Here is an 11,047-nt window from a genome sequence, read left to right on the forward strand (position 1 = left end):
GGGGGAAGGGAGGGGGAGGGGAAAAAGGAAAATGAGCTGATTCCAGGAACCCAAGAGGAAAGCGAATTTTGGGAAATAATGAGGGCAACAAATGTATAGGTGTGCTTTACACAATTGATCTATGTATTGTGATGAATTGTATGAGCCCCAATAAATTGATTTTTAAAAAAAAGAAACTGCTTCATTACAGAAACACTCAGACACTACTGAGTGAAAAAGAATGTGACACTTACTAAATGGTCTCTTAAGAGGGATTTTAATGTTGTTATTGGCATGTATGGTTTCCTGTGTGGTTTTATAATATTATTTTATTTGTTCATAGTAATCTTCTGTGTTGGTTTCCTTTCTGTGTGAATTTTCTTTCAATATTTTCTTTGCTTTTTACTATATTGTTCACTAGGTTTTCATGGTTTCCTTCTTTTTTTATTTTGTTGGAGTTTTATTAATTTCTTTGAGGCTAGTTTGTTTTTTATTATTTTATTTCCTAATTAAATACAGTTTGATGTCTTTTGTGAACAACACAGTTTCTTCTCCATTGGACTTTTATATCTACTCTGTTCCCTCGATTATTTTATTGTTCTTTTCATTGCAGAATATGTATTACTTAAGTAGGGTGATTTTCTGCTAATAGTGTTTTGTATGTTGATTTTTGGTTGCTGTCTGTTGTTCATGATTCTCTGTTTATAGAATTGAGTTTGGGGGGGTTGTTTGTTGGTTTTATTTTTTAGTAAGGTTTCTCTTGTTTATACAAATTGCTTTAATTTTTCCCTCATCTAAAAATGTCTTTATTTCTCCCTCATATTTGAGGGATAGTTTGGCTAGATATATTCTTGGTTTTTCCTTTCAAGGTTTTATACATATCCTTCCATTGTTTTCTTGCCTACCTGGTTCCATTGAAAAAAATCTGAGTTTATTCTTATTAGTTCACCTTTACAGGTGATTATTCTTTTTTTTATTGAGTTTCTTTCAGGATTCTTTCCTTTTCTTTGATGCTAGAAAGTTTGACTATATTTGTCTTCATTTTCTTTGGGAATCAATTCTGTTTGGGGTTCTTTAATTTGCCCATATTAAAACTGGATTATTCACCTTTTTCCTTGTTATGTGTTGCACTTTTGGATAGGTTTTAGATATTAGTCCCTTGTCTGATATTTTGTTGCCAAAAATATTCTCTCACTCCATGGGTTGTCTCTTTATTCTTTTGGTGAAGTATTTTAATGAATATAATTGTGTTATTTTTAATAGGTCCTATGTATGTCTTCTACTGTATGTGTGTGTGCTTTCATTTGTGTGTTTATGCCCATATCTTGTTCTTGTTGTTTTTTTGAGGTGCTGTTTAGTCAGTTCCAACTCATAGCAACCCTGTGTCCAATAAAATTAAACACTGTTCAGTCTTCCACCATTTTCACAATTGTTCCTTTGCTTGAGTCAATTGTTACAGCCATCTTGTCCAAGGTCTTCCTCTTTTTGACTGTCCCTCTACTTTTAAAAGTATGATGATCTATTCTGGCTTTTCAACAATATAACAAGACCTTGAGTGCAGCAGATTTATCCAATTCAATGTGTCTTTTGATCCCTTGACTTCTGCGTTCATGAGCATTGATTGTGGATCCAAGGAAGACAAAATTCTGAACAACTTCAATCATTTTTCTTTTATCATGATGTTATGTACCTATTTGTCCAGTTGTGAGGCATTTGATCTTCTTTACAATGACTTGTAATCCATACTGAAGGCTGCAATACTTGATCTTCATCAGCCAGTGCTTCAAGACCTCCTGACTTTCAGCAAGTAGGTTGTGTAGTCTGCAATTCACAGCTTGTTCATAAGATTTCCTTCAATACTTATGACCCATTCTTCATGTAATCCAACTCCTCTGATGATTCCTTCATCATACATTGTGGGGGGAGGTCAGATGCTTACAGACAGCCTCCCTGAAGGCAGTTAGTCACCAGGGTAGGTCCCACTCCCTGCTGTTAACGGACAATGGACAGGCATCGATTTGGTTCCTGTAGGTGGAGTTCACACCCTACTGATAATGGTCTCTATCAATTGATCCAGGAAACAGGTCAAATTGGCTGCCATCTTGTCACATGTATACCCCCAATCCCTCCTCTTCCTATTGCGTGTATGCCCCTAGACCACCCCCTTCCATTACTGTATAACCTATAGTGCAACCCCTTCCTGTGACGTATGTCTTTACCTGTAATTAGTGGGCTTGCATGCCCCCAAAGATTGGGTTAGCAATAGAGGTGTCTGTTGCTGATCTCTCACACCCTCTCTTCTCTCTTCCCCCTCTCCTCTCCCGTCCCCTCTCCCTTGTTCCCTTTCCCGTCCTCCTTCCTTTTCCCCACTCTCCACGTGGACTACCAAGCGAGGCTGAGGTGAGCAATGCTACCATGTAATGTGTCTGACTCCATTGTTTGACTCTCTCTTCTATCACTCATGCTCTCGATGACTTTAATAGATTATATATACATCTCAACCATAAACTTGTGTCGACTGAACCCACGACTAGCGGTGGGTGGCTTGCCTCCCATCCTCATACCACAATACATATTGAATAAGTATGGTGAGAGGATACAACCCTGAGGCACACCTTTCCTGATTTAAACCATGCAGTGTCCCCTTGTTCTGTTCACATTACTGCTACTTGATCTGCATGAGCACAATGAAGTGTTCTGGAATTTCCAGTCATCTCAAGATTATCCAGGTTGATTGGTTTGTTTGTCCGTTTTTTGTTTTTGATACACAGTGTTGAATGGTTGCATCATCAATAGAACACAAGTAAACATCTTTCTGGTATTCCCTGCTTTCAGGCAAGAGCTATTTCACTTCAGTAATAATATTCCTTATTCCATGTCCTCTTCTGAATCCAGCCTGAACCTCTAGTACCTGCTCATCAATGTACTTCTGCAACAGTTTTGGGATGAGTTTCAGGGGGAAAATTACTTGCATGTGATATCAATGATATTGTTCCATAATTGTGCATTCTGTGAAGTCACTTTCTTTGGACTCAGTACAAATATGCATCTCTTCTAGGAAGCTGGTCAATAGCTATCTTCCAAATCCCTTGGTTTATATCAAGGATGGCGCAGAACTGGGCTGCATTTCATCCTATTGTACATAGGAGCAGAGGAGTCAGACCTGACTGGAGAACACATTTAAAAATGTAGTTTTTGTGGTGTGTGCATAAATATAAATGATAGTTGTATTGGTTGGAGTTCCTTGCATTCAAAAGGATATTATTTTATCATTGACAGCATTGTACTTGGAGATAGTTCTTGAAATGTCCTTTTTGCATAATGAATGTGATGAAATTCCTCTTGAATCTGTCATTCCAGGCATAGTAAACCACATACTTTTCTGATTCAAAATGACCAATACCAGTCGATTTCAGTTCATCGATGCTTATGATATCAACCTTTATGGGTACCATTTCATCTTGGACAACTTCCAATATTTCCTGATTCATACTTTGTACATTTCAAGTTCCAATTATTAATAGATATTCGCAGACCTTACTTCTCTTTTTTGAATTGGGCCCCATTAGCAAATGAAGGTTCTGAAGGCTTTCCTCCCACAAGTTTCACTAAATGCATATCATTATGGTCAACTCTATTTTGAGAAATCAAATATGACTCTTCCTCAGTCATATTTTGAGTGTCTTCCAACATGAGGGACTCATCTTCTGGCACTATTTATGACAATATTCTGCTGCTATTCATGAGATTTTCATAAACTGATAATGTTCCATTGCTATCCAGGAGGCTCTTAGTGCCTAATATGTCTGAAGTAGACAGCCTATTCCTTCTTGTCAGTCTGTTCTTAGTCTGGAAGCTTTGCTGATTGCTATTCACTTTAAGTGGCCCTGCTGGTGTTTGAAATATTGGTGACAGCTTACAGCATCACAGCAACACACGAGCCACTACAGCATGACAACTGATGGACAAGTTGTGGAGTCCCCATATTAGGGCCCTTATATTTGTCCTATTTTTGCAGTGATGGTCTTTATAGCTCTGGGATTTATGTTTAGGTCTTTGATCCACAATGCGCTCATTTTCTTACATGGGGTGTGTTATGGGTTTCAGACTTCTGCAGATGCTGTTCCAATGTTTCCAGAACCATTTTTTGAAGAGACTATCTCTTCCCTGTTTGATGAGCTTGAGTCCTTTGTCAAGGATCAATTTTCTGTAAGTGGATGGATTTACTATTCTGTTCTATTGCTCTATGCATCTAATGTTGTACCAGTACCAGGCCCTTTTGACTACGGTGAATGTGTAGTAGTTTTTTAGGTCGTGAGATATCCCTACTTTGTTCTTCTTATGTAGTCTTTGCAAATTCTCAGCCTCTTTACTCTCCATATAAATTTGGTAATTAGTTTTTGCAACATTTAGTCTATATCTTAAGATCTCAAAGAGATAATCATGATAGATTTTCTCAAAGGACACAACATGATCATGGAAGCTTATTAGGAACATTTTTAAAACTTGAAAACTGCACTGGTGAGAAAAAGGCCAGTAAGTTGCCCTGAATATTTTTTTTTAATATCATGACAATGCACCTGCTCATTTTTTGAGGGTGGCAAGGGCTGTTCTAAACATAATAATAATTTTGAAATTTCACCTCATCCAGCTTACAGCCATGGTCATGACCTGCTTTTTGTTCCCTAAACTCAAAGAGCATTTCAAAGTAGCATGATTGATTTCCTTTGAGGATGCCAACACTGCTGTTTTGACATGGTATAACTTGAATTTGGAATTCTTTGGGGAAGGGTTAGTGAGATGGAACCATCCCTTTCAGAAGTGTATAGACACAGATGGAGGCTATTTTGAGAAACAACAGCTTCAAATCTTTTTGTTTGTTTGTTTAATACAAGTTTCTACAGTCTCGTAGAAATAATTTTTTACTACGCCTCATATAGAATTCTTTATCTTAAATAGATCATTTTAAAATTATACTGAAATTTTAAGTAAATCGATTGGAAACGGACCTTTGTCCATTAAAAACTAGAATGTTTAGTTTGGTTTTGATTTTTCCTGACGTAGCCTACATCAATTCTTCAAATATATCAAATTTTGAATGGAAAAAATAAGTAGAAAGAGCCTGTAATCTCTATGTGTCATTAAACCAATATGACTAGAAATATCAAATAAAACTATACCAATGGATAAAAAGAGCATTTAAAATATATGAGAGTGCTTCTCATGCTGACACAGGCCAACTAATAGAAGTAAATTGAATGATAATTGCTTCTAACAATTTAACTGAAGTTTCATGCAGCCTTAAAAATATAATATTACCCTCAAATTTTTGTCATTTCAATTTAACAAATACTTTATTGCTACTATTTGCAAAGCATAGTGTGAGTAGGTTAACCCTCTGTCTAAAGTATTATCAGATGCGTTTCCTCAAAAAAATTAATTACTGCTTTTTCACTTGCTTCTCAAAAAAATATGAACAATAATAAATCACTTCAAACTTTTCTTTTTTCCCCCTTAATTTCCTGTAGTTCAATACAGACATCATTACTTCTCTGTTAGCATAGTGATTCTACTCATTATCCCTGAGACAACTACAGCACACAGATTAAACATAGTCTATATCCACATAAATCATTGAATAAATGAATCATGAAATTAATATGTAAATTGTGTATTTAACCTCTATTTATATAGCACTATCTGTCATCATGTTGTAAATCTAAAACTAATTGCAAATTCACAACTCTGCATAAAAAACACCATTGTAAAAGCTTGACATATTTATTAATTAAATGTTGAGCCACATTGAGTAAGTAATTAATAGTCATGCCAGAACAAAGAGAGAAATTTGTATGTAAGCACAGATGTCACCTGTATAAAATGACTAAAACTATTTGGGATTAAAATTTAATATTAATCAAAGAATATAACTATTAAATTTTTGACAGACAAATGTTTCCATTTATTCATGATTCTATTAAACACTTCATTCTAAATCTGCATGTCGTGAACATCCATAGGAATTAAAGTTCACTTTAATTTGTCTCCTAAGTAGATAATGTAAAATATGAAAATAAAAATAACTTATAAATCATCAAGGGTTCACACAGGTGGGAGGGTGGTGGAGGGAGGGAAAAAAGAGGAGCTGATACCAAGAGCTCAAGTAGAAAAAAATGTTTGGGAAATGATGATGGCAACATATGTACAAGTATACTTGATACAACTGATGTATGGATTGTTGTAAGAGTTGTAAGAGCCCCCTATGAATGATTTGTTTAAAAAGTAATAATAAAAATTTAAAAATAATAATAATAATTTGTTTCCTTAAAGAAAAGAAAGGAAAGCCTCCCTAGAGACTATAAGACAATAAATCTCTCCTAAGACTTGTCCAAGTCTCTTCAACTCAGAGACTAAGATAATTTTATTTGATTTATGACTAAATAGCCTAAAGTAAATAATTTCTACATATATCTCAATGATGTGCCAAACAATTCAATTTGAACATTGTTTTGTCTCCACAAACATGGGTAACTTCTGAAAAATTACTTTGTTCTATACACAAGTTATGAAAAGACTGTACTATTGAAGGTAAAGGTGGTATGTGTCTGTATATTAGACTAAGGAAATATTATTGTTCATGAACTTAGATAATTGATTTTAAGAACTTGTTCTCATGTCTAGCTGCGGTAATTCTAACCTGAATTTCTAAATATACTAAATATAAAATATATGATTAGATGCTTACAATATTGCACATGTAGATTAGAAGCAAAACCAGACCATTAGTCTCTGACTTTCCTGACTAGTTTAATCAGAATCTCTGTCATATTTATAAAGATAAAAATAAAGAAGTTTTTAAATTAGGCTAAAGAAAATTATTTTTTGAGTTTTACATTTTAATAAACTTTTTAATGCCTTCCAACAGTTTTCTTGTGTCAGGGCCCTTTACAATATGCCTGAGTATTTTCCAGAAATTTGATGTAAAAATTAAAGCTTAAAAAAATATGAAACACCTTTTGCTAACATAATTTAAACAGAGATGAAAAATGTGGTAATAAAATCCATAATAGTATTCTTATTTGGCACTTTATCCTGGAAAATGCCTGTGTCCAATGTGAAAAAGTATTATTAGTAAAGCTCTTTGGGAATAGGAAGCCACATGCGGTTAATTATCCTAATAACCAATGTCATGAATTTTTAAGGATTACTGTTCTTAGATGCTCTTGAGTCAGTTCCAACTCATAGCAATCCTGAGTACAACAGAATGAAATATTGCCCAGTCTTGTACCATCTTCACGATTTTTATGTTTGTGTGTGCAGCTACTGTGCTAATCCACTTCATTGAGGGCCCTTTTCCCTTAACCCTCTACTTTATGGAGCATGATAGCCTTTTCCAAGGTCTAATCAATCCGGAAATCATACCCAAATTATGTGAGGTAAAATCTTGACATCATCAGTTCTAAGGAACAATCTGGTTGTACTTCTTCCAAGATGGATTTTTTTAATCATTTTATTAGGGGCTCATACAACTCTTATGACAATCCATACATACATCAATTGTGTAAAGCACATTTGTACATTCATTTCCCTCATCATTCTCAAAACATTTTCTCTCCATTTAAGCCCCTGGCATCAGCTCCTCATTTTTCCCCTCCCTCTTGCTCCCCCCTCCCTCATAACCATAGATAATTTATAAATTATTATTGTGTCATATCTTGCACAGTCTGACATCTCCCTTCACCCAATTTTCTCTTGTCCATCCCCCAAGGAGGAGGTTATATGTAGATCCTTGTAATCGGTTCCCCCTTCCATCCCACCCTTCCTCCACCCTCCCGGTATCACCACTCTCACCACTCTTATGGTCCTGAAGGGATCATCTGCCTTGGATTCCCTGTGTTTCCAGTTCCTATCTATACAAGTGCACATCCTCTGGTCTAGCCAGACTTGTAAGGTAGAATTGGGATCATGATAGTGGGGTGGGAGGAACCCTTTAGGAACTAGAGGAAAGTTGGATGTTTCATCGTTGCTACACTGCACCGTGACTGACTTGTCTCCTCCCCATGACCCTTCCATAAGGGCATGTCCAATTGCCTACAGATGGGCTTTGTGTCTCCACTCCACATTCCCCCTCATTCACAATGATATGATTTTTTTCTTCTGATGATGCCTGATACCTGATCCCTTCGACACCTTGTGATCACACAGGCTGGGTAATCAATGGTATTCTCAATAGTCTTTGCCAAAACCATAACTAAAATGCATCAATTCTCCTGCAGTCTTCCTTATTCATTTTGAATAATATTTTTAAAGGGAAAGACTAGAATTTGTAGTATATTACATTACAATAGGGAGGAATTTCACTGCATTTAAGGCTACCTAGCTCCTATCAGATCTGAAACCATATCTTTGGAATTTCTAACTAAATTCATCAAAGAAGACTTGAAGGGGTAATATGGCTACCAGATAACAAGCATGGATAGATCTCCTCAACAACTACCAGAAATGTTTCAAGAGAGAGATACCCTACACTCCGTGGAAGTGAAAAAATAACCTGAAAAACTGAGTACACCAAAGTATCATAACGTGGGAGACCAGCAATGCCTGCCGACTGACTCCCTTTTAGCACTGACCAGCAGCGCAAGCCACTTCTGTGCACTGCCCCTTGCCAGTGCAAGCTGATCCTTCGCAGGCCCTGAGCTAATTCAACCAACCAAATCTAGTACCTCGCTAAACTCTTGGGCCCTGGGCAGATAGCAGACCACGTAAGAAGCTCGGTGCAGACATTCTCAGTACACATGCAAGATTTTGTTTCATTTTGTTGCCATTTTTCACTCCTTTCTTTCCTTCCACATGCCACCCCCCTCCCAATGAGGGAGTTTTTGTTTTTCACTTTATTAGATTTACTTTGGTTTTCGTGTTTGTTATCTATTATAATATGTTTTACTATTTTTCTCTTGTTTGCTCCTATTTCCTCTTCCCATACAATCCACCCCCATGAAAATATACAGGCCTCAAAAGCAAAAAACAGGCAGGCATGAAGATCCAGGAGCACCCAAGCAACCAGATATTTTTTTCCTCGCTTGCCATTTGCAGACACATACACATTCACACTGCCATAGCAACATAAATCCAGCACCCACATTCAAGCAACGCCCAACAGTCCACACACTAATAATAGCTGGACCACAATGGAATGGATATAGCGGTCAAACACAGTCCACCAAAAAAAGTCAATAAAAAGGAACAAAAACTAACCAAAATCACACAAACCCAATAGAGTACTCTGAAAAAGAGGTGCTGGAATGACTAGAAATAAAATTCAGAATTACGGTGTTGAGGTCCCTTCAAGATATGTGGGGAACACTCTCATGGGAAGAAGAGAAGAACATTTGAAACTTAAATCAAAATGTATCCCAAAAGATAAACAATGATATAACAGAAGTAGGGAAAACAGTAACAGAACTGAGGGATAGAATGGAAGAAACAGGACATAGAATCAGTGGGCTCAAAGACAATTACTCTGACAAGAGAAACAATCAATTAAAAAGTAAAGGAATCAGAAGAGGAAGGTGTGAGAATTGTGTGGGTGATTATCAAGAGAACCAAACTACAACTCACTGGGATCCTAGAGCAAGAGCGAAAAAAATCTACATAGAAAATAATATGAGAAATCATGCAAGAATATTTTCCAACATCATAAAAGAGGAAAAAATAATTATTCAAGAACCTGAGATAATCCTAAATAGTATTGGTCCCAAAAGAAAAAATGCAGTGGCATATTGGGCTTAAACTCTACAATTTCAAGGAAAATAGAAAATCCTGAGGACTGCTAGGGAAAAAAAGAAGTTAGCTACAAAAAAAAAGAAAGAAGAAGGAGTCTCAAGAAGGATACCAAGTAGCACCCATGGCAGGGACTTTGCAGAGACCAGCACAGATGTGCCAAAATCAGGGATATCCTATACTTCCAGACAGTGAGATTCTCAGTATAAAGATAAATAGGCACAAGCTTATTAAAGTATAAGAACCGTAATGCTATCCAACAGTGTCCCCTTTCTCATTGGCCATCAGCACAAGCTGAAAGAGTACTGCTGCAAAAGTACAACATAAACCCTCCAATAAGAGAAAGAAAGAAATAATAAAGATCAAAGCAAAGGAAATAAGACAGAAAACAAAAATAATGGAAAATCAACAAAACCAGAAGTTGATTCTTAGAAAAGATTAACAAAATACACAGATCACTAGCAAACTTATCGAAGGAGGAAGGTGAAAATGGTGGCATTACAACAGATCCAAACTAAATAAAAAGAATAACTCACTACTATGAAATTTTGTATTCAACCAAATTCAACAATCTAGAAAATGAACAGATGCTATAAATACATCATCCATTAATATTAATGCAGACAGATATTGAAAACTCTACAGAACTATAACAAAAGAATAAATAGAGTAGGTCATTACGAAACTTCCAACTAAGCAAAGCACAGGACCAGATGGCTTCACAGGAGAAATCTACCAACTATTCAGAGTAGATATGACTCCAGTACTACACAAACTATTCCAGAACATAAAAAAATTCAGCAGACTCCCACTCATTCTATGAAGCCATGTAACACTTTTCTCCAAACCAGGCAAAGATCCCACAAAGACAGAAAATTATAAACCAATATCCCTCATGAACATAGATGGGATATGTTCCACAACAAAATTCTCATCTAAAAGCCACAGATAAATTCTGGTCAATAAAATCCAACAACATATCAAAAAACCAATTCGCCATGATCAAGTGGGATTCATTCCAGGTATGCAGGGATTGTTCAACATTGAAAAAACAATCAATTTAATCCACCACATAAACAATGCAAATAATAAGAACCACATGATCATATCAGTTGATGCAGAAAGGGCATTTGACAATATACAACACCTATTTCTTTTTATTAAAAACACTAAACATAATAGGAATAAAAGAAAAAATCGTTAACATAGTAAAAGCCATATACGAAAAACCAACAGGCAACATCATGCTCAGTGGGGAAAAATTAGAAAAATTTCCACTGAAAATGGG

The 11,047-nt window shown here is 36.0% G+C and overlaps 1 protein-coding gene across 1 annotated transcript in view; it reads right to left on the bottom strand.

The window, feature by feature from the left end:
* The window catches only part of DACH2 (dachshund family transcription factor 2), a 781,274-nt gene that overhangs the window by 619,805 nt on the left and 150,422 nt on the right, over nucleotides 1-11,047 (bottom strand). The gene's annotated exons all lie outside the window — the stretch shown is intronic.

Source organism: Echinops telfairi, unplaced genomic scaffold (genome assembly GCF_000313985.2).
Source record: "Echinops telfairi isolate 266 unplaced genomic scaffold, ASM31398v2 ScPeMD7_42;HRSCAF=159, whole genome shotgun sequence".
NCBI classification, from domain to species: Eukaryota; Metazoa; Chordata; class Mammalia; order Afrosoricida; family Tenrecidae; genus Echinops; species Echinops telfairi.